At 39.7% G+C, this 24867-nt stretch overlaps 1 protein-coding gene across 2 annotated transcripts in view; it reads right to left on the bottom strand.

Moving 5' to 3' along the window:
- The window catches only part of AFAP1L2 (actin filament associated protein 1 like 2), a 112795-nt gene that overhangs the window by 45140 nt on the left and 42788 nt on the right, over positions 1-24867 (bottom strand). The gene's annotated exons all lie outside the window — the stretch shown is intronic.

The raw sequence follows: 24867 nt of genomic DNA, 5'->3' as shown, positions 1-24867 counted from the left end.
CTGATCTCACTGGAGTTTATAATAATAGGGAGGCTTGGTTAAACATAACTCAGAAACACATTCAAATCAGTATGCTGTAGCCCTCCACTGGTACTTTGCTATCGGGATCAAATTTCATCATGCCTTCATTATGATGGCCAAACACTTATTTTTAAGGACATTAAAAAAACTTGTTCAGAAATGATCCAGAGAATTATTTATGACCATGCCACACACTAAGGGGACCTAGTTTAAATATGCAAAAGAAAACTCTTATGACAAGAGATAAAGAATGTCCTTAACCCTATATTTAAACTTTAGATCACACAATTACTGCTCCAAAAGAGCAAGTGGAAGATCTTAGAGAAGATACTCTTTTCGATGCAACACAAAATCCCCAAACAAACATAGCCAGTAGTCACATTGGGTAGGAAATATTAGGGGTTGTTGTCCAAAAAGCAATGTTTCCAAAACTTGCAGAAGTGGTGTGCTGGTATGTACACATTTTTAAATAAGTTCCTGAAAAGGATACAACATCATTTGGAAAAAATAAGAAACAAAAGTATTGTCATTTGATGGAAAGTACAAAGCTCTCGGCATATTTGCCATTGTACTTTCCTTTCTACACACACTAGGACAATAACTTCCTGACTATAAATGTCACAAGGGAAGCAGAAACAGGGAGTATTCAATGAAATCCCTAGACAAAACGGGACATATTTCAAAATGCTCAAGCCATTGCAGAAGGCAGGAAGAAACAACTTAGATTCCCTCAGAGCATGAATATCTGGCAAAGTATGAAAGGTCATTCTATTCTTTAACATTGGCATCCCACCTTTTTTCCAATAAGTTTGCCCAATATGATATACATGGTTCTCCTCTTCACTTTATCCTCATAGAAACTGTGAGGTGAAGCTGAGAGAGAGATTGACCCAAGATCATCCAGTGAGTTTCATGGTTCAGAGAGGAATTGAAACTGGATCTCCCAAATTGAAATGGAACACTCTTAACCATTACACTAGAAAGCCAATATATTGGTTCTCTTGAAGCAGTGGTTCCAAACCTGTGGTCCGCAAGAACGAAATATGTTCAATCATTATACCACTGCCTCAAAACCTCGCAGCAATGAGAGCGACTGATCTCGCAAAACCCTCTTATAGTGCTGAGGCGACGGGGATGTCAGGAGGGGAGAGGCTGACTACCCACAAAAGATTACTACTACCACATCAGCTCTAGATTATTAAATATGGTTTTCTGTGGGCAAGCAGATGGCAATTACTGGGTGGTTCATGTTCTGTATCAGAAACTAGAGTTGATGTGGTCTATCCAGTGTAATTTTCTGAATCAGCACTCTAAATAACCAAACTGAATCTAAAGTTGATCAAAAACTGATTCATAACCCTTTTGGTACTAATGTTGGAGAGTGGTCCCTGGTCAAAGTGGTTCTTGGTCAAGTGGTCCCTGATTTTAAAAAAAAAGGTTATGTTAAAGGGTATATCTACACTGTAGAATAAATGCAGCTGGACACAGCTTTAGCCACTTTAACTGACATAGCTAAATGAGTTGCAGTATTATGAGGTTTTCAAACATCTCCGCCAAAAACCGCTGGTACCTGACCAAACTACAAATCCCAGGATTCCATAGCATTGAGCCATGGCAGTTAAAGTGTGTCAAACTACATTAATTCTATCATGTCATCTCCTGTCTCTGATATAGATTTGAAGGGAAGGGAAGGGAAGAAACAGCATGTTTCTATGTGCCTTCGTGTCATTTCCAACTGGCAAGGTTCTTTAGAAAATATTAGCCTTTGCCTCACTCTGAGGCTGGGAGAGTGTGATTTGTCCAAAGCCACCCAGTGGGTTTCCATGGCTAAAAGGGGACTGGGACTCTGATTTCTAAAGTCATCACTTATACCATAAAGCACAGTGACTCTTAAGTAGGAACAGTATTCTGCAAAACACATTGGGTGCAACATGTGATAAAAAGGAAGTGAGAAAAGAACTGGAGGCAGAATGATGGAGTTCTCCAAATATGAGGATAAGATGTTCTGGGGAAAATATCACAGCCAAACAAAGTAGTGAATCAATCCTCTTTCCCTGTACCATTATCTTGCCCTCAAAGTTATGTCAATGTCAGTGTTCTTTGTGTATAACATTTAACCATGCAACCCATAAAAGAATTGTAAGCTTTTGTACATGTCTCACCTCATTTTGTGCAACAAGGAGCCCTGCATGGTAAGTTCGGCTGAGAAAGAGCAACTGGCCCAAAACCATTGAGTGAGGTGTGTAGCTGAGTAGGGATTTCAACTCAGGCTAATTCAGATCTAACTCAACTCTTCTACACTGTATCCTATTGGTATGTAACATGAGGTCTCTGCAAGGAACAAGGGCTGCTGGCTAGAGCTTGGATAATTCAGGAACAATTTCCAAAATCCATGAACCTAGGGGATCCATGAACCTAGGAGATTCTGGAAGATGTTAGTCCTCAAACAGAACTTTGATAGAAGCTGAGTATAAGTAATGAGACAGAACTGTAAATGGAGTGTAAAAAGGCAACTATGAATCATCCACATCAAACAATGAATGCTAACAACAGTTCCTTTGCCACCACAGCCACCTTTCACGCTCCCCATGCATCTCCGCAACATCTGTCAAAATTTTCTAATCTGATACCATCCATTTTACTTTGACGGAAAGCACTCAACTTCTAGCTGTGCGTTCATTCTTTGCTACAAGAAAAAAATAATCAAAAGACCAGCTGATCACGCGGTGCTGAGTTAAAGTAAAGCATTCATGTTGCTGAAGAACGGCGGGGGGTGCTGCTCTGGATTTCCCAGCCCATTCTGCCAGGCCCAGCGTCAAAGGCTGAGAAGGGTCAACTGCCTATAGGAAAAGGAACGTCAACTGCAATGACAGCAGGCGAATGCTATTCTCTCCAACTGTGAAAAGAAACAGATGTGTTCACAAGGGCAACTGAAACAGCTGGGTGGTTTTGTCAGGAAGCTGGCTCTTCCAAAAGGAACAAGACATATTCAGACTACTTCCCATGCATCACACACCTACCCCAGACTATAGTGAAGAAGGTGCTAAAACACTGGTGATTTATCTCCTATAGAAAGAAGCTCAATCTCACTTGAGCTACTCCAGTTAACATTGAGTTCAACATATCAGAGACCCCCATCACATGTGAGGCTAAAAAGGCAGAGTTCAGAAAAGTTAGTTATTTTGGATTACAAATCTCAGAATTCTACACCCAGTATGGAGAATGGCCTTGTTGGCTGGGAGGATGCTGAGAGTTACAGTCCCAAAAGTATTTTTCTCCAAGCTCAATGAAAATCTTTCTCAGCATTATGTGATGTGTCTCATTCTTTTCAGTTTTTGAACATATGAAAAAAGTCAATACATTGGAGAATGTGGAAAACAGTCATTTGCTATTTTATTTTTTGTTACAGTTATGATTTTTGGCTGTGGGACTACTTAGTTTAAATGATGCAGTAAATTAATATTAAGTGTGGTCTTTAAGAGGCATATTCTGAGTCTCCACTTTTACCACAAACATCTAAAACAAAACAGCACCCAGGCTTTCCTCCAAGAGAGAGAGAGGTGTGGGGGGGGGGGGAGGGGGGAGGGAGAGAGCGAGGGAAAGATTGAGGGGATGGAGCACTATAAAATTGTTGGACTCTGTTAAGATCTGAATAAGTTTAATGCCAGTGTTTGCCTCAATACCTACTTAAGTGATTCGCAAACCCATTAACAAGGACAAACAATTTGTTTCCAAATAGACTGAGTGGCAATAAAATATGAATATCCTGATGTTTGGATAATCAAACAGCCAGTACAGGAATCTAGATGGGGACCATCTACTTAGCAATGCAATCATTTTGAATAAACAATATAGCCAGTTAAGTACTCCCTTGACTTTAAGTACTGTATTTTATTTACAACCTGGGAATTCATGGCAGCAGGTACAGCCGGGTGGGGGATCTGTTTTGACTAAGAAACTAAATTTCAATTTGGAAAAGTTCTTATAATGTGTATTTCAGCAATGAACAGGGCTAAGGAAGAAAGAAAAGGCCAGGTAGATGGAGGCAAAGGTAAACCAAAGGGTCTAGATGTAATTCTTGCAAGTGTGGATCTTTTCCTACCACTACACATCTTTTCTGAGGAGTAAATGTTGTAGCTTTGTCAGATTCTGAGTGCTCAGAAGATGAGGAAGGAGATGATGGGATAGATTTGGAGGGCCCAGAGGAGAATAGGCCTGGAGAGAGTTGTTTTGGAATCTCCTGGCAATTCCCATAATGCTGAAGAAAGCGATATCACTGGGTTGTTGTAGGTTTTTTCGGGCTGTATGACCATGGTCTAGAGGCATTCTCTCCTGACGTTTCGCCTGCACTTTGGCAAGCACCCTCAGAGGTAGTGAGGTCTGTTGGAACTAAAGCGATATCAGTTCTCATGGGAATTTGCCAGAAGTGCAGGCTGAGAGAAATGTTGGAGACAAATGTTTGTCCACATCAAGGAACTTGGAACTTCAGAGGCAGAACGTACAACAGAGACAGACTCCCTTTTCCCAATGGCTTATAGATAAGGAGAGGAGAAGCAAGTGTGTGATGAATGATTTCATGGGAGGGGTGATGCCTTTTAAATGGTTTTCTACTGGTACAATATTTTGTGAGAGCAACGTTGTATTCAGGTGAACAGCTCTCAATTTCTAATCCTACATTTTTTTATTCATGTATTCAAGTTTGTAAGTTTGTTCCTGTTTCTAGTTTCTAGCATAGGTTGCCTGCATTGGATTCATGCTATCACGTTTATGGATATATCTGTGGATTGACTCTTGAGACAGTATTTGAAAGGATTTTGGAATCTTGGCTATCTTGGAAATAACTTTTTGAAATTTTATTCTCCTTTTTACATTTGCTTATTTTTATATACTCTTCTCTTAATAAACTTTTACTTACTGGATTACCAGGACAGAGGTTTGCGGTGAAAAGGTGTTTCAAGGCTCTATCTAGTGCAACAGCTCAGATTTATTCAACACCTTTCCTGCCTGCACTCTATCAATCAGTTCTAAGGAGTTCTTACTGTTGACCACTGATGTGATGTAAAATGAAGTTGAGACAATAACCGACACCCACATTTGGCTCCTGGGCTGGAAGTTCTTTGATGTCTAAAGCATGGATTGTGTAATAGACAGGCAGACTCTTGGCTGCTGCTCCCATCACAATCTTTAGACAAGCCTTTTCTAACCTGGCTTCATTAGCCTTTTATGGTACATTATTTACATAAGTTATGACTAGTGGCATTTCAAGTTGGGATTGATGGGAACATTAAGTCAAAATTTCATCTCAATTTCTAAGCCGACGAGCCAGCATTGTCTATAAACTCCTCCAAGGTTATGTGGCCAGCATGACTGCATGGAGCGCCGTTACCTTCCTGCTGGAGTGGTACCTATTGATCTACTCATATTTGCATGTTTTTGTACTGCTAGGTTGGCAGAAGCTGGGGCTAACCCTGCTCCCCAAATTTGAACCACCAAATTCAGCAGCTCAGTGGTTTAACCCACTGCACCACCAGGGAGTAGTATATAGAATGAAAATTGTAAGATAATTTTCAGGAATGTTATATAGTCTATACTTCAAAATAATCACAGCAACTGCAGCACATAATTTTTGGTTAATATCAGAAGTTGCAAAAAAAATTGCCAGTGGCCCAAGTTGGGCCTGTGCAACTTCTGACTTACAAAGATAAATGGTATGTTCCTCACTCCCGGTAATTATGGCTCAATAAACATCTTGGTTTTGCTACCTCCCAAGGATTACAGAAAGGGTGGTTGCAAAGCACTTCAAGGCTACTGATCTTCATTTCTGGCTCCATCAGTTACAAACAATGCAAACCTAGACAACAGGGAAAAGGAACTAAAACAGATTTGCAAGATAACACCAGTTGTTCACAGGATATTTGGAGAAAAGCACACAAAAACCCTTTCTTTCAATAAGCAACCTGTTTCCAACCTGTCAGAGCTCATACCAGACCACAAGGCATGAGTACTCCCAAAGAAAGGAACTTGTGGAGTACATATCTGAGATCAATTTAGATGATGGGATTCTTGCAAGCTGAATTGAAAATCTGGAAATATATTTTTTAACCATACACAACAAATAAAAATGCAATTACCTTTGGAGAGCATAACCGCGGTAGATTTAATGCAGTTTGATGCCACTGGCTCAATGCTAAGGGTTTTATGAGGCATTTACCCTTCTCTAACAAATCCTGCTGATGCCTGACCAAACTACAACTCCCAATGATTCCACAGGATTGAGACATGGAGACTGAAGTGGAGTCAAACTGCATTGATTCTATGGTGTAAATGTGCTCTTGTTCCAGGAGCCATGTCACCTGTGGAATTCTGAGAGTTATAATTTAAAAAATAACCTTTCAAAGCTCTAGTGAATCATAGTTTTAAAGAACCCTGCTTTAAAATTCTTCTCATCATTCTATAAGATATGAAACATGATAAATAAAAGCAATGGGACTTGTTGCTTGTGGGCCCAGAGCCCAGTAACTGAACTCCATCAGCACAATATGGGCCATTCTGGAAGTCCAGACAATAATCTCATTGATGCTCTGTCATCTCAAAAGCAGGAACTCTGAACTTTAAGTAAAAGGCAGCAGAAAATGCACACAAGGCTGTCCAGTTTATTGAACAAATAACAGACTAGCTTCCCCTGCCCCTCCCGGGAAGAAAGTGGTGGGAGGACTCAGGAAAGAGGAGAAATGAAGGGGAAAAGGCATTCAGAAAACATTGTGAAGACAAAGCGGTTTTCCTCTTTCCAGCTACAGTCACAAGCTTTTTGATTGTCTTGTGGAAATGTTCAGCACTGGAGGGTTGTGCCATAAACTTTCTGAATCTGCTTGCTCTGGCCTAGACTTAATGAAGACCCCTTGATTAGAAGACTTACCTCTGGTTTTTGGAAGTTCGTTATTTTAATTGCACTTTCCATTTTTCATAACAAAGCCTTATGTTTTGCCTTGCAAAAATGCTCCAAAGTCTTCTAAACTTCAGGAGAGCTCTCAGGCTTTGGAAATCTTTTGAGCCAGTGAATTCAACATAATGTATAGTATTGTGGCAATTTTTTTTATCAAAAGAGGAAAACAGGAAGGACTGTTGCACCTTGGTAGAGTATTCCTTATTACTGCCCATGTTGGAAAGCACATGCTTCAGGAAGAACTTTTTTGAACTACAGCTTCCTGAATTCTTCAGACTAGGGGTTCTTAAAGTGTGCTCCATGGAGCCCTTGGGGCTCCAGAAAGCATATTGAGGGGCTCTGTGCTTTCCTCCTCCTCCCCATCCAAGCTTGCATGTCAGGACCTTTCCCTGCTCCTCCTCCTCTTGTTCCTCCCTCCCTTTCTAAGTGTGCATGGTGGCCGTTTTCCCACCACCAGGGAGGGAACAATGGAGGAAATGAATTTGGAAAAGAAGGCATTGCAGAAAGGGAGGGAGGCCTTTCTGAGGCAAAAGGCAAGACCTCTCTTGGGCTCAGGCTCCATGGTCGGGCCTCCTTCCTGCTCCCGCCAGCAGATGCAGTGGCTGCAGCAGAATTGTCCTCTCAGGACACAAACCCCTTTCTCCCATACCTTCCTTGCTTCCAGAAATGGTTGATGGACTCACTGATGAAGAAAAAGACCAAGTAATGGGAAATGACATGACTACATGCTACATCTAAATACAGAACTAGCTGTTTATGAGTATAAGCATGCTAAAGTTGCTACCTCTAGCACAGCCATATGAAGCCGAATTAAGACAAATGGCTGTATAGCTCAATAGTGTCTGCTGACTGCTGGCATATCTCTGGATTTCAGTAAGTGTCTCATAATTCTACCTTTTAGTCTGGAAGCTAGGCTTGAGATCTTTTGTATTCAAAGAGTGTGATCTATTACTCAGTCTTCATCATATTAGACTGAGAAAGATCCAATATTTCCAACTTTGCATTTCCAAGAAAAATTGAGATAATTGTCTTGCTTGCATTATTTGCACTCTTTTGGCACAGTGAACTAAGCAACAGCCTGCACATTGACACCAATTTATTCATGTCTTGGCAAGGTGGCCAGGTGACAGGGAGAAAAAAATAGGTACAGCATTAAACAGAATTCATTGGGGGGAATGAGAGCGGAGTGGTATTTGGGCAAGAAAATAATTTCAAGAGAATAATTCATTTACAAATTATCCAGGAAAATGAGATTTCCCTTCACCACAACATAACTGAGTTTTGAAACTTTAAGGAATTCTGTTTAGGATTGTTGGGTGCCTAGGAGAAATAAAGAATCGGTTCTTGCAACTCAAGTAGGAGTGGTAGAATTATTTTCAATGATAGACCTATCAGAATTAATAATTTCCAAGTGCTGGCAAATTCTGGTGCATGCTTCTTAACAATGTAATTCATCCATCCATTCACTCAGCCAAACATAATCTCTCCCCCCACCCCATTATTGCAAATTCTGGGTAGACTTCGTAGACTTTCAACAATACTCTACAACTTCCATATCCATGGGACTGATACCCATAGTTTAATTTACCCACATCCAACAAAATACATCCTCCCTGGGCATTTTCTAAGCCATCCAGTGCAGCACTAAAGCATTTCTTTAACAGAAGTCTTACATTTCAATAGCGTTCACTATTATCTATAGTTCCACATCTCCACATGCAGTCCATAGATACATGGTTGTACCATACACATATTTGAAGACAACACTATTTGCATAAGCTTAACAAAAAGACAGATCTATTAATCAATGTGTTTCTTGTCAGCTAGTTTGAACTCCAATATTACAATCCCACTTTTGGAAAAAAACAATATGAATCCTGATCTAATAATGTGCAGATGTAAGAATATTCATATTCAACAATAATGGCATTTGTATTTATGCAGTTTTGGATCTGTTTCCATGATGATACCAATAGTAGATAACCCAGTTGAGCAGATAACTAATTACTCAATCAAAACAGTTATTGTAATTATATAAATAATGTGAGAACTTTAGGTGTAACAATATGGTATCTCCTGGTCAGCTAGCAAATTAATGTGTTCTGGGACATTGGTTCTCTGATTTGGTCTTCTAGGTGTTTTTATATTTCATTTCCCAAAAGGCACAACCAGGATGAACAATGATTTGACGTCACAAACATTTGTAGAACCAAACTTTGAAAATTACTGTTCTAGGACATGCAGTATTTTAAGATATGCTTTCATCAGGGGAGCATACGATTCAGGGTTGTTACATGTGTTGTAATGCTACTATAGTTGTCCCTCCACATTTGTGGGTATAGCATTGGCAGATTAGATTATTCGCCAATCATTTGTCGTCATATCTACTGCTAAAATATACATGATTGAGAAAAACAAATTCAAGCATGTACCGACATATGAGCACACACAAACACACTCCACACAGGTGGTCCTGACTGTAATTGTCCAGAAATCCCAGGCTTAGCAAAATACCCATTTGCCAGATAATAAAGGATTTTGTTACTCATCTTTGCCAGACTTTAGTCTAAATAAACAGGAGAGTATTAACTACAGAAAGAATGTTAGACTGCAATGAAGCCCTAAAAAGCTATTAGATAAAGTGCTCAAAGGTATCGCTAATCCTACCACAGATTTGTGAGCTGGGCTATTGTTTTGATTTAACGATTCAGCATAAAATCAGTGTTTTTTTTAAAAAAACCCTACGGTTGCTGATGAAGAAGTTTGTGCTCTTCCAGTAACTCCAGTCTTCTCGGAATATTTGATACTCATGTTTAGCTCTTTAATCTCCCCTTTTTGTGCTAACGAGCCTCCGAGAGATCCCTGCAGCTCAACTATAATTTGGCTAGTTCTCTTTTCTCAGCGGGACTGTAGATTATTACTTAGGTTGCCTGCTATAATTTAAGAGTTGTCTCTACGTACACTTTTGGAAACTCTTCTTACTTTCCAAATCCTAAATGTGTTGGTACCGTCTGGATTTAATGCCTGATGTGATCTGACAAAGGTCACATTTGAGCATGTTGTAGTGGTTTGAGTGTTGGACTAGGACACATGATGACCAGGACTTCAATCTCCTCTCCATTACAGAAACTCATTGGGTGACCCTGGGGAAGTCATATTCTTTCTGCATCAGAGGAATGCATTCTTTCAGAGGAATACACAGGCAAGCTCCCTCTGAATAAATTGTGCTCTCCCAAAAAAACCCACAATACATTGCCTCTAGGATCACCATAAGTCTGAAATTGAAGGTTCCACAACAAGATGTTGTTTGGAAGACTCCATTTCACTTTACTGATGGTCCATTTCATCAAATTAATCAGTGTAGAAATCTTATCTACAGTGGTAATGATTAATAGTAGAAGTCTATCATCCTATTTAGGGGAAGAAAATGCATGAGGAAAAGGAAGGATGTCCGTACTACTAGTCCTATCAAATTCAGCATGAAGTGGAAGCTGGTACCTTCAATTGTTAATGTGGCTCTTGGTTTTCATCCAAACTTTAAAGAAGCTATCCAAAGTTCTAAACTTATTTTGGAGACACAGTTCAGGGACAGTAGTATTACTTTTCTTGTTGACATTCACTTCACTCTCATCTCCAGCAACCAAAACAGCCTGTTTTCAAAGCATTCGGGCAATACACAGTTCATGCCCAATACGCAGTTCATGCTGGTGTTATCCTACAAAGCCCTAAACGGTTCCGGCCCAAAATACCTTGCAGACCGCATCTCGGCCTACGAGCCCACGAGGACCTTGAGATCATCCGGGGAGGCCCTTCTCTCGGTCCCGCCTGCCTCACAGGCACGCCTGGCGGGGACGAGAGAGTGGGCCTTCTCGGTGGTGGCCCCCCGGCTGTGGAACACCCTCCCTGCTGAAGTTAGACAGGCGCCCTCCTTGATGGCCTTTCGTAGGAGCCTGAAAACATGGCTCTTCGAGCAGGCCTTCAATTGAGTGTAACATTGGAACGATACTGGAATGGATTATGACTATGAAATTGACTATGACCCCAGGATTTGACGAAGCGGATTTTTAGTATATGTTATGTAGTAGTAGTTTGGTATGTACTGTCATGATTTACTGTACACTGTCTTTTCTATGTTGTTGTTCACTGCCACGAGTCGCCCTAGGGCTGAGAGTGGCGGTCAATAAGTGCAAGTAATAAATAAATAAATAATAAATAATATTGGCATGACGTTCTTTCTGGCTGGCAAGACATTTCTAGAAAGATGACTATGCTGAGCATGCCTCTTCAGGATGTCAAATCTGCTGTAAAGGTTTATAATCATAGATGACAACTATATTTGTGAGACCTCCACAATGGGATCTCAAAGCAACATCCAGTAGTTGAACCCTATAGTGGTCTTTCATGAGGTCCTTTCATTATTAATCATCACCAAGGTAGATAAACATCTACAAGGTAGATAAACAGGCAGGCATGGTACTATTTCATACAGTGCATTTTAATGCATCACTACTTAGAAATATAATCTGAGTTTGTTCCCAAGAATGTGTCTATAAATACTATTCTTACAAGCTCTTTTATCTTGATTCTGTAGCATTTTCTCTAATGGGAAAGAGTTACTCCCCAATTAATTATATGCTAAAGGAAACCATTCAAACATCTTTGTCCAATTAAAGTTCATATTCTATGTACAAACTTCCAGCTATCTCATCAGCCAGAAAAATCTGTTTCTTGGTGGGTCAAAGGTGTGTGGCATTGCTATAACAGACTGTGTTTTAGTAGGAAACACAAAATCAATATTTCCAAAGGGTCACACACTTTCTATTTAAAATCTTAGCTGCAGTGCAGTGGGAGAAATATAAGAAACCTGAGACCAATTCTCCTTAGTTTCCTAATAATAATCTAGACTAATTCCTTTCAGCCTCAAGCTTAATTCAACCCAGGATATGGTTATTATCTTACTAAACAGGAAACACCCTTAAATAATCATTACATATCAGTGAACTCACAAAGATCATTCCTTCCATCTTCAAAGTACATAAAAGCCAATAACTAAATTAAAACCTAAAACATTGCTATCTCATTTCAAACCTAGGGTTACAGAAGAAGGTTTTTTTAATGTTTCACCAAAATGCAAATTGACAATAAAAAACTGTAATGTGGAAATTATTGGGTTTTAAGATCATGTTTACAACACACATTTTATCTTTACTGCTTTTGAGGCATAAGAAAGAAAGAAAAGCTGTATATTTTACAGTCAATGTTTGTAGAATAGAAACAGTTCTTCTATGCAAGTATCTTATACCAAGAAGAAAGCAGTACAAATCGAGTATCCCTTATTTGAAATGCTTGAGACCCAATGTGTCAGTCCTTGCTCCCTCCTCCCTATGACTTCCCATCACATATTTATATAAGGCCATCATGTCTCTCTCAGCCTTCTCTTCTGCAGGCTAAACATACCCAGCTCTTTAAGCCACTCCTCATAGGGCTTGTTCTCCAGACACTTGATCATTTTAGCAGCTTTCCTCTGGATGTTTGTACCTTCTCAATATAGTTTTATCCCCTTCACAAATAGCACATTTACCATATGCCCAGTGTATATGCACACAAACACACACTCAGAAGCCAATTTGTCAATTTTTCACAGAAATTGGGATACACTAGTCGTAGTTGCTTCTCCTTAACACATGATGCAGTGCAGTGATTTTGGGGATACGTACTGAAGTCATTGGTAGAATAGTTGTGCATGCCAGCTTAGTACCAATAGGGTAAAATGGGTGGCTTTTCCTCTATGATCTCATTATGGTCCCAGACATTTCTTGCCTTTATCAGTATTAGCAGGAAGCATGTTATTGTTGGTAGCGAAAGGAAAATGCAGTGAGTTGAGAGAGGAAAATGAGTTTTGATAGTGTACTGGAAGCAAGGAGGCTTCAAAAAGCTTTGTTTGCCAAATTCAAAGGCGACGTGACAAGCAGCTTAGTGTTTCATGACGGGCTTCAGGAAATCATTACAATGTAGAAATGCACAAACGAACTAGACACTTTTACAGAAACCCAAAGAAGCACAGCTCAAACTAGCAAACGAAATACTTTCCTATTCTTCAGGAAAGCAGAGCCTGTAGAATTACATTATTTTTTAAGTTACAAGTGCAATAACCGGATTGTAACACTTTGTGTCTCAATAGCCTCTTATCTCAAGCTCTTTTTTCCTCAAGTACTCATCACAGATGCTTAGTTTCTTTGATATTTCTTGCCACAAACAGTGTCCTTTGAGGAACTGGCATGCCATCAAGGAATACACTTCTGTTGAAAATAGGTCATTTGTTTCATTCACAATTTCCTTTACTTACAGGAAGCCTTTGTGAATTATGGAATATAATAGAATAGCCTCAAAACACTGAAGGATTTCAAGTCAAATTATTAGAGTTCAGCTGAATTCTGAAAGCCAAATCGGAATTATACTAATGCACCTTCACTAAAATAGATGAATTTATAGCACAAATATTATTAATTACATTAACATGTATGTGCATTTTAAAAATGCAGTTTAGTGTAATTTTACAGCTTTTTCCGGGAACAAATACTACATTCACATTGTTTCTCCCCTCGACTGCCTCCTCTCCCATCTTTGTTTGAATTTTTCATTTTCACTTCCAATGCAAGTGGTAGTGTGTCCAAGTGGCACATAAGGAAGGGGGGGGGGGGGTGGAAGAAGGTCCATGGCATATAGCCTGAATTTAAGTCTTTTGGGGAGGGGTGGGAGAGTCCCAATTCCTGTGGATTTTGTTACCAGTTTTCCATTCTCATTCTGATCAGTTGGGTTGTAGTAAATTTTTTGGGATGTATGGCCATGCTCCAGAAGCATTCTCTCCTGATGTTTCACCTGCATCTATGGCAGGCATCCTTACAACCTTTGAGGTTGCCTGCCATAGATGCAGGTGAAATGTCAGGAGAGAATACTTCTGGAACATAGCCATACAGCCTGAAAAAGTTACAACAACCAAGTGATTCTGGCCATGAAAGCCTTTGACAATACATTGATCAGTTGTTTGTCAGCTCATTAACCTGCTCTTTACCATTGTCATTTGGCTTGCTGACTTCTATTTTTTTTAATCTTTGCTCCTCCTTGCTGTCTATTAGGCTGTTTCCTCTGACTGTCAATTAGCTATTTGTTTACTGATTTCCCATTTCCTCCCGAATTTCCCCCCATATCTTCCTGTCCCTTGCAACCTCATCTTATGAACAATATATCAGCTGTAGTTCAAACCCTAATGGGGTAGGGAGTTAACCATGGTGTCTTCTTCCCACTCACTATACTTCAGGTTCAGTGTCACTTCTTGGGCATTGGGATGAGCAAGGTAATTTGATCACACAAACTATTTGATTTGTTCCATAATATCCAAAGAAAGAAGGAAAGAAAGAAAGAAAGAATGAAAAGTTGCCTAAGTACTTCTTCAGCAATCTGATTTTTTGTTTTAACCTCCAATGCACCAGAGACTGGTACCATCTTTGTATCCAATGACTGCAAGTATTTTTTTTCTTTCTTGAAAACTGGCGAGTTGATATTGGTTTGTGGACCAGAGGCTTACCTAGAAATTGACCACAGACCATCACTTTAGCAAAGGTATGGGCAAACTTGTTTTGCTCTTCAACTCCCACAATTCCTAACAGCCTACTGGCTGTTCGGAATTGTGGGAGTTGAAGTCCAAAACACCTGGAGGGCCAAGGTTGCCCATGTCTGCTTTAGCAGCATTGATTTAAACCATGGGTCGTTTTTACATTGGCATCATCCACATGCACATTATTTTCAGACACCAAGTGTGTTTAATTCATCATATGCATTTGTTTCGTATGACAAAGAATATTTTTTCAAAGACACCAATGAGGTCTGAGCACAGCATGGACCTAAACAAAAGATATTGTGAATATTGTAAACATCTGTCCTTGTAGACAGCACTAGAGAAGACCTCAGCTGTCGTCATGGCCATTTATTTTCTTCTTATAGTTATGGTAAACCACAGATTCCATTTATAGCTCACATGCAGACACAGCAACAGACACGGCTCTGTTTCTATAAGCGGGGTAGCTCAGTACTCTGAGGCTCAGAGGGACATGGTTTTGTTAGCATGATACGGTTATCTAGAATGGTCATGCTCTGCGTAATTCTGGCTGCTCCTGCGTATGTTCAATGGTTTTGCAGTGACAGAGTATGTAAATACTTGCCAGAATGAAAACTGAACAAGATTCCTGGATCTTTAAAGGTTGTATAGGACAGGAAATTTCAGTAGAATTCCCCTTTCTAGATGTAGATTTTTCTCACTCCCTGTTGTCTCATCTCTGTTCTTTACTACAAGTCATTCTTAAATCAGATGTCTGTAACTCTGGGACTGCCTGTAATATGAACTGTGCAGTCTTCACTGCTAGTTTTTCACACAGCTGTGACCACAGTTTTCAAACCATTCAGTTTAAAAGGATGTGCCAAAAGCCTCTAAGCAAGCTGAGGATGTTAATTTTGGAGAGGGGTTTGTCTCAAACACAATAGCTTGATTTCCTTCCTTTATCACAAAATCAGTTTTGATTAAGAGAGCCGCGTCCTTTCACTTGCACATAAATAAATAGGATGTGTGTCAAAATATCTACCATTACAAAAAATCAAAAACAAAAAACAAACCCCAAACCTAAACTGACTTGAAATCTTTTAAAATACTTTTTAAAGGCATAGATCAACAGCCTAAACACATACTTCCATCTTATTTGGAATTTTCCTTTGAAAATATTGAAACAGGGGATTATTAAGTGGTCACACTTGGTGTCCAGAAAGCCCCCATTGTCCAAGCTATATTCAGAAGAGCTTTGCATAACTTCTATGATAAAATAACAAAGAAAGATGAAAAGCCTTAAGGAAGTACTGTAACTGGAAACGGTAGTTATACAATTCAAAAGCAGCTGAAAATGAATATTTCAGATCAAATACTTCATTTCTCATTTTAAAAATACATGGATAGGAGCAAAATCCTATGATAGTCCCCATAGTCACCTGCGGATGTGAGAGCTGTACCATAGGGAAGGCTGAGCGAAGGAAGCTTTTGAACTGTGGTGCTGGAGGAAAGTTCTGAGAGTGCCTTGGACTGCGAGAAGATCCAACCTGTCCATACTTCAGGAAATAAAGCCTGAAGATATTAGAAAGATATTAGAGGCCAAGATGAAGTACTTTGGCCACATAATGAGAAGAAAGGAAAGCTTAGAGAAGACAATAATGCTTGGGAAAATGGAAGGAAAAAGGAAGAAGGGCCGACCAAGGGCAAGATGGCATCCTTGAAGTGACTGGCTTGACTCTGAAGGAGGGGGGAGGTGACGGCCGACAGGGAGCTCTACCGTGGGCTGAGGTCACAGAGTCAGAAACGACTGAACGAATGAACAACAGGAGCAAAATCATTGGATGATTTTTTTCCAGTCACTACAATGTTGTGCTCTATACAACTGACAGCTGTAACATGAGAAGGCAGAAGTGAGAATCATGTAGCCACTATATATTTTTAAAATGACAAGCCTAGTAGTTGCCCCAAAATATTAATTGTTAGCTCCTTTTGAACTGTATAACTGCAGTTTCCAATTGCAGTGCTTCCTTTAGACTGCATTTCCCAAAATTCCCAAGACTATGTTTGCCAAAATGTATTGCTTAAATTGCTTTAATTTGGTGCTTTTTTGTTGTCAAATCTGTTTTAATAATGATGTTTGCTGCCTTGACCATGATTTTTAAGTGGAAAGGCAGGATAGGTATTTAATAGCACCACCAACAACAATAATGTGATACATGTGTATGTTTTGGCCTCCAAGATGACTGCAAGTTACCCAATGAGTTGAGTAGGGAGTTGAACCCGGATTGCCCAGAGTTCTAGCCTAACATTCAAATCACTACATCATCTTAAATTAACATAATACAGGCAGTCCCAGAGATACAAACGTATGACTTACAAATGATTCATAGTTAAGAATAGTGGTGAAACAACAGGAAGTGAGAGAAATCTACCCTTCAAAAGAAAAATTCACTCCTGAAAAGAGTTGGCATGGGGAGAAAATTGTCTTAACTAAAGCTTTCTCTCCAATCTTTGTTTCTACAACAAGCCAAAATTTCAAAATCCAATTATCACAGGAACAGAAAGTGAGCCGAAATCTTCAGAACAGGGGTACAGACAGCAAAACAAACACCACAGGGGGGTTAACCCTTCCCTATGCTATCCAAAGTATGTATATATATATCTCTCTCTCTATCTCTGAAGTTAAACTTAAAAATGTACCTGTTTGGATGCACATACAAATTCAAATTAAGAACAAACCTACAGTCCATCATGTTCAGAACTTGGGGACCCTGTACAGGAATGCAAATGTCTAAATAAGGATAGGCAATCTTCTGCCCTTCAGGTGTTCCAAACCACAGTTCCTATATGCCTTAGTCAGTGATTGCTGGAGTTAAAGTTCAAATATATAGTTCAAACATATGGGGGAAACCAGTACAAAATACTAATGTCTATGCATATAACTGGACTACAACATTTTGCAACCTGAACAAAAAATCTCCCACCTGCTTTCTGTTCTCATAAATGGAGTCCCAAACTACATCTAACTCAAACATATGGGCAGAATTGCAGAATAACCCATATGATTCAGATAGCTCTGTCTTCCAACAGAAAGTGTGGCTTAGCAGTTCAGGGGGAAGTTGATGGATACCCATTCTTCATCATATACTATCGGAAACAGGTCAGTCCTGTTTGTTGCTGTTGTGTGTCTTCAAGTTGCATTTGACCTGGGTTTTAAATTTGGGCACTTTTCATGATCGTGACCAGGGAAGGGGTAAAACCCACTAACAAAATCCTGGTGAATAATGGTCAAGACTACTAGACTAAAATCTCAGTCCTTCAGATTTTAAACCAATACTCAGATGTACCCTGGAGATGGCGATATTACTATGTGGTTGTCCTAACCCAAAACAGACTTTTTTTGAGGGCTGAAGGGTAGGTGGGAAAGGAGAGGTGATAGATTTAAATGGGAGAATTAAAAATGCACAACTTTTCTGTAGATATATTTATATGAGTGAAAGCAGGAACCAATTCATTTTAGGATAAAGCACTGAAAACCAAAGCAACAATAATAAGAATTTGATACAGTTCCAAGTTCTTTTCATACTCTACACACATTAAAACAAAGGCAAGAAAGCAAAACACTACTAACTCAAGGGACATGGCAACACCCAGCCGTTCCCAAAATAGGAAGAGATCAGATAATCACAGCTGGAACTTGCATGGGATTCTGCTCTGCTCGCAAACTGTGGCCAAACAATGCAGAACTCTCATGCGCAGTACTGCAAACAACGGGGTCAGGAAGTCCATTCCTAAACTAAAAATACTATGAGAAAAAGACCCAAAGCAGACACAGCTCACCACCCATTTTCCAATGACAAAGTTTAAATAACTGGGAGAAAGGGCAGTTTCTTTGAAATAGAAAGGCCTGTTTCCAAAACAGTATGAAATCGAGGTACTTCCAGGAGACATGAGAACTGGCTTTTGGCAAAAGAAGAAGATGGAACATTGTGAAGAACCCATGACCCTCCAGATCTTTTTGGACTCTAAAAATTATATGCCTCAATGATCAGAATAGTAGTGGTACACATCTCCTACTAGTAATGTATGATAGTTGAATGTATTTCATGCCAACTTTGAAATTTATTATGAATTATGGTGTCTGTGGTAGAGCATGTATATTATGATGGAGGGTGTGGTATTGTCTTCTTGAGTTCCATGGGCAGGAAGTTCCAGAGTTGTGGGGCAGCCACCAGGAAGGCCCTCTCTCTCGTTCCCACCAACTGAGCTTGAGATGGAGGTGGAAACGAGAGATGGGCTTCTCCTGAAGATCTCGAGGCCTGGGCAAATTCGTACAAGGAGACACGGTCAGCCAATAGCCTGGACCTGAACCATCTAGAGCTTTAAAAGTCATAATCAACACTTTGAATTGTGTCCGGAAACAGACTGGCAGCCAGTGGAGCTGGACAACCTTCTGATAGTCCAGTGTACACAAACTTGATTTTTAATTATCTTATGCATAAAATATTATATAAGATTACCTTCATGCTATGTGTATATGAGGTATATGAAACAAATATAAATTTTGTATTTAGACTTGAATCCCCCCCCCCCCCCCCAAGATATTGTGTTATATGTGTATTCCCAAATTCAGGAAAATCCAAAATATTTCTGGTCCCAAGAATTTTAGATAAGGGATATTCAACCTGTAATATAATTTAAGGAACCATTCCTTTCCATTCTATTTTCCCCACCAGCTTTTGGCTAATTTTATGTGAGAATAAAAAAGAAATGGAAGCAAGCAGGAATTAGGCTTGCTGTCCTACACTCCTTGGAGGAAAGGTGGAATAATAGTTGCACTCACATAAAAGGAAAGACAGAAAACAAAGAGACCATATTAAGTGCCATAGTCTCATCTGAGGTTAGAAGCTAATCCGTCACATTTCTCTCACAGAGAAAAAGATGAAACGAATCACATTCTAATCTTTAAATTACATGAAATACAATTCTTTCCCAAAGCAGAAATCTGTCCCCGCACCCCCGGCCCAAGCTGCTACCCAACAGCCCAGGAGGTTTTATCCTGCATAGAAACAATACCTTTTGAATAAGACTTTGGAACAAAGCAATTTTAAAAGGCACTCTACTATTTGATCTTCACTCTGTTTTTACTCTCCATTTACTTGTTTTACTTTTGCTGATGCACGATGGGAAAGTAGGCCAATTAGCACAGATTTTTACATTGGGAAGGATTTTCTCTGCCCACGCCCAAATTGGTTAATATTTTATAAATGCTTCTGTTTTCCCGAGAGACAAGAAAGAAGGAAAACTCTACAGTGTCTGTTCTTTCAGCTTCTTCTACATAGCACTTCCCCCTCCACAACGTGTCCTCTGAAGGTTTTTCCCAGCTTTTCTCTTAACTCAACAGTGAAAGCGAGAATGTATTTTCTCTTTGGGCCTTTTCACACTACACAACTGCATCACTATTATCCACTTTGGCTACCACGGTTCTATCTTATCAAATTCTGAGATCTGCATTTTAGGGAAAGAAGTGAATTGATGCTCAGGCATAGAAATTCACTGGGTGACCTTGGGACAGTCACACACTCTTTGCCTAAAAGGAAGACCATGGCAAATTTTCTCTTAATGAATCTTGCCAAGAAAATCCTATGACTGGTAGAGTCACTATAGAGAGTCCATTACAGGTAGTTTCCGTCTTACAAACATCCGACTGACAAGGCACTCTCAGAATTTTCCTCCAACACCACAGTTCAAAAGCATCTATATCTATATCTATGATTGAAGTTACACTTAAAAATGTACCTGTTCCAACTTACAAACAGAACCCATCTTGTTCACAACTTGGAGACTGCCTATATAGTGATTTGAACATTCAACTCTGAAGAATGGTGTTTGAATCTCTACTTAGCCATAGGAACCCATTGAAGGAACTCACACAAGCCACACTCTCTCAGTCCCATAAGACAGCAAAGGAAATCCCCTTCTGAACAAATCTTGGCAAGATAACATTGTGATAGGTCTGTGAAAGAGTTGTCATAAGTCAGAAATAACTTGGAGGTACATAACAACAAGAAGTAAGGTCACAATCCATCAGAGTTGTCTTGAAGGCACATAAAACAACAATTTCAGTCAGTGACCTCTAGTGCTTCACCAAACTACAAACCCTAGTTTTCGCAGGATGGTGCCATGGAAGTTGTAGGTGGAATGCAGTACTGTAATTATAAAGTCTGAAAGGGCCCTGGATTGATTCATCTGACTTATCATTCTCATTCAAAGCACAACTATGTATCAACTGTGCAATGTTCAAGCAAGGCTAAAGTTGCTTGGTAAGTGCTGTGAAGTCTCTCATCACCTCTCAAAGAGAGTGGTGAACTTCAGTTGGAGAGACTGAATCATTGGTGACTGGTTTTACAAGTAAGGAAATCCCCTTCCAAGGTGTATGCTTCCCAAATAAAATGCCTTGAAGACAAAGAGGCCTCTGCCAAAAATAATCCCTTGCAATTGCTGATGTAGAATTTGAACACTTGCCTATTACAACATTGCATATCCATTTCATCTTGTGTGTGTATTTTTAATATGAATTTGGAAGATATCTTTCCTTACTCTAGCTCGGATATCTGAGGTGCTGAGGGCCATTGGCACAACCTTACTATGTTGGAGTGATGGAAAGGATGACAGTGGGCTGATTAAGGATTAACAGATGATCCCTTCTTCCAGGGATCACATCTGGCCAACTGACTTTTGCATTGTCTATATAAGACTTTCCATTACCAGGTCATCTGGGCAGGAATATCTCAATAAACATCCAAAACAGGGCAGCCAATGAACATTCACGCATTCAGAAAGCATACAATCTTCCTCTAATCTTTGTCCAGATGGATTGATTGCCCAAAGGACTAACCCACCATTTACTGATTTACACAGAAAAGATACCACAGCTGCAACAGAGCTGCAGCTTTAGATGTGGACCACTTTATGGAGGCCCAATCAATGTCTAGCAGAACATCTAGCAGATGTTCTGCTAGATGTCTAGCAGAACATCAATTCTTTCTCAAAGTACTGCTTCAATACAACTTTGATTTTGGAAAATTTATTAGTGGAGAAAAAGGCAAAGTATTGGTCCCCCTGGTGGCACAGCTGCTGAACTTGCTGATTAAACGTTTGGTGGTTCAAATCCAGGGAGTAGGGTGAGCTCCCGCTGTTAGCCCCAGATTCTGTCAACCTTTAACTACTCACATTTGCAGTTCGAAAACATGCAAATGTGAGTACTTCAATAGGTACCACCTTGGAGGGAAGGTAATGGCACTTCATGCAGTCATGCTGGCCACATAACCTTGGAGGTGTCTATGAACAATACTTGCTCTTTGGCTTAGAAATTGAGATGAGCACCACCCCCCAGTGTCGGATACGACTAGACTTAATGTTAGGGGAAACCTTTACCTTTTGGTCAGGGGAAACCTTTACCTTTTGGTCAGTGATATCTGACATCTGCACAACCAGTACAACTTGTACACTACTGGGAGTCTGAAAAGTGCTATTATAAAACCGATATCATGTAGATTATATTACATGGAACCAATTTATTTGCTTTTCCTATGGAACATAGCAGTTCATTACATGATTTATAACCTGATTCTGTCATTGAACTTGAAGCAAAAATACAGCCTAGTCCTATATTTTATTCAGAAGCAACCTATTACTCCTGAATAAAGAATTACAGCCTATATTTCCAATATTCATTATATTATGCAGACAGCACAAGCTAATATACAAAAGGTATAATATACAACATTTCTGACTCTGAGAACCACATCCACTATTGGCTAGGGGAGGCATGGTTTACACATGCGTGCATGCACCCACACCCCTACATGTGTGGGTCTCATCCACCACCACATACACATACCTTAGTAAAGGGGTGCCAAACTCATTTTCACCAAAGGCCAAATCAGCCTTATGGTTGCCTTCAAAAAGACAATTTATGGACTGAGAATCCATAGATACCGAGAGCCAAATATAATTTTTTACATAGTTGTCAGAGCTTTTTAGTTTTTGCCCAATTTGGGTCCTTGGATGTTATTGAAAGACAGCTCCCATCACTTTTGATTATCTGCTATGTGGACTGGACATAATGGGAATTGCAACCCAACAACACTTGTGGCTTTGAGACCACATCATATCAGACATCATATCCGCAAGCCTAGTATCTAAATTCAGACCTCAATATCCTGACTGAACAGAACAAACTGCAGCCATCCAAATGTTACTGTTCTACTCATGATGCCTAATGATGAGGAATACAGGAGTTGCAGTCCAGCATCTGGAGGGCCACATAAAATGACATATCAGGCAGCACTTGGCCCACGGGCCTTGAGTTGGACATGTACTTAATATGTAGTAGATGGAAAAGTTTGTCTTTAACCTTGCATCTTTGGTCTGCAGAAGGATGATGACATATGAAATACTTATCACACTGTGATCCCCAGATCTCCACAGGATTGGAGATCAAACACATTCCAATCTTAGGCATATATTGGAATAAGGTCTTAAACAAACAATCTAGTAAATTAAGGGCTACTGCTCTTGGATTTGCTTTGAGAATGGCATGCAGCCAATTCTCTGTTTCTCCAGCCACCAAGACTGAAATTAGAGGGATGTTCGAAGTGTTTTGGCTTCTGGGTTAAGGACAGTTGTGACCTGCTGTTACTGTACATTTCGACCATCAGATGATCAAGACTGGCTAATGGTTACAAACAGCTGGGTCTGAGTCATTTTTGTAGAATGGGGGAAAATCATAGTAATATAAATTTCCTCTCTGGATTTCTTAGCAGCTGTTTCTCAAGAATGACAGATTCACTTCCAGCAGCTCAACATTGCACTCTGGATGGGGCAGTTGGCAAGGCGGGATTAATTGTTTCACAAATTGTAAGTATCTGAATGACCACATCTTGGTGGCCATTTGTCTTAATGATTCTTATTGCAAAAGCCAAGATGTAATAACAACCTTTTTTTTTTTACTTTATATGTGCCTCTTTGCTCTTCCCTTTGTGTAAAGATACACAAAATCAGGAAGTCAACCATTAACTATTGTTCCAGTGCCATATGAAGTGAGAAACTATGGTTAACAGTTTTGCAAGATTTCAGAATGTGAAACAAATAACCTGCCATGGTTGAATATTCTGGCTTCAAAAACTGTTCATCATGGTTTCCTGATTTGCATGAAATGAAAGACGATAGTTCATGGAAGATTTCCCAACCGTGTTCATTACTGCCAATTGTGTTGGCTACAATGAATGGAACAAAGGGGTTGTTTGTCTGTCTCAAAATGTAGCTTGCCTCTTGACTTTTTGAAACAATCTAATCACTCTAATCAGATTTCCTATTTGAAAATAGCATCCATATAGGATGAAAATAATGTATAATTTAGTTAACAACTGGATGTCAACATCTGCAGTATTGTCCATTCTATGGGACTTTAAAAAAAATGGAAATTGCTGGGTTGCTGTGAGTTTTCTGGGCTGTATGGCCATGTTCCCTAAGCTTTTTCTCCTGACGTTTTGCCTGTATCTATGGCAGGCATTCTCAGAGGTTGTGAGGTATGTTGTAAACTATGCAAGTGGGGTTTATGTATCTGTGGAATGATCAAGGTGAGAGAAAGGACTCTTGTTTGTTTGAGGCAGGTGTGAATGTTTCAATTGGCCACCTTGATTAGCATTGATTAGCCTTTCAGTTTCAAGGTCTGGCTGTTTACTGTCTGGAGGAATCCTTTGTTGGGAGGTGTTAGCTGTCACTGATTGATTAATGTCTGGAATTCCTCTGTTATCTTTATTTATTGTTCATTTTTGTTCATTTTCATGGTTTCCTCCTTTCTGTGGAAATTTTCCACATGCTTGTGGATTTCGACTGCTTCTCTGTGTAGCCTGACATGGTAGTTGTTAGAGTGGTCTAGAATTTCTGTGTACCCAAATAATATGCTGTGTCCAGGTTGGTTCATCAAGTGCTCTGCTATGGCTGATTTGTCTGAAATTGCCTTTCTATAGTTACTTTTTAAAAGATAATTCATTACCTAGCATATTACAAAGTTCCTCTAGCACAGCTTATTACCATTAACAATACAGAATTTTTAGTAACGATGTCTTACTCATTCCACCTGTTTCTTCAATTTTAAAAAATCATTTCTTCATTGTCTTAAAATAACATTTAAAATGACTTAAAATGGAGATGGGCACTGCTGAACTGGAACTCTCAGCATTCCTCATCGAAATCTGTTGACTAGGCCTATAGGGAGCTGCAGTGTTACAACATCTGGAGG

The sequence above is a fragment of the Anolis sagrei genome, chromosome 3 (genome assembly GCF_037176765.1).
Source record: "Anolis sagrei isolate rAnoSag1 chromosome 3, rAnoSag1.mat, whole genome shotgun sequence".
NCBI lineage: Eukaryota > Metazoa > Chordata > Lepidosauria > Squamata > Dactyloidae > Anolis > Anolis sagrei.
The sequence above is the reverse complement of the archived record's forward strand: the minus strand, read 5'-3'. Positions and strand labels throughout refer to the sequence as shown.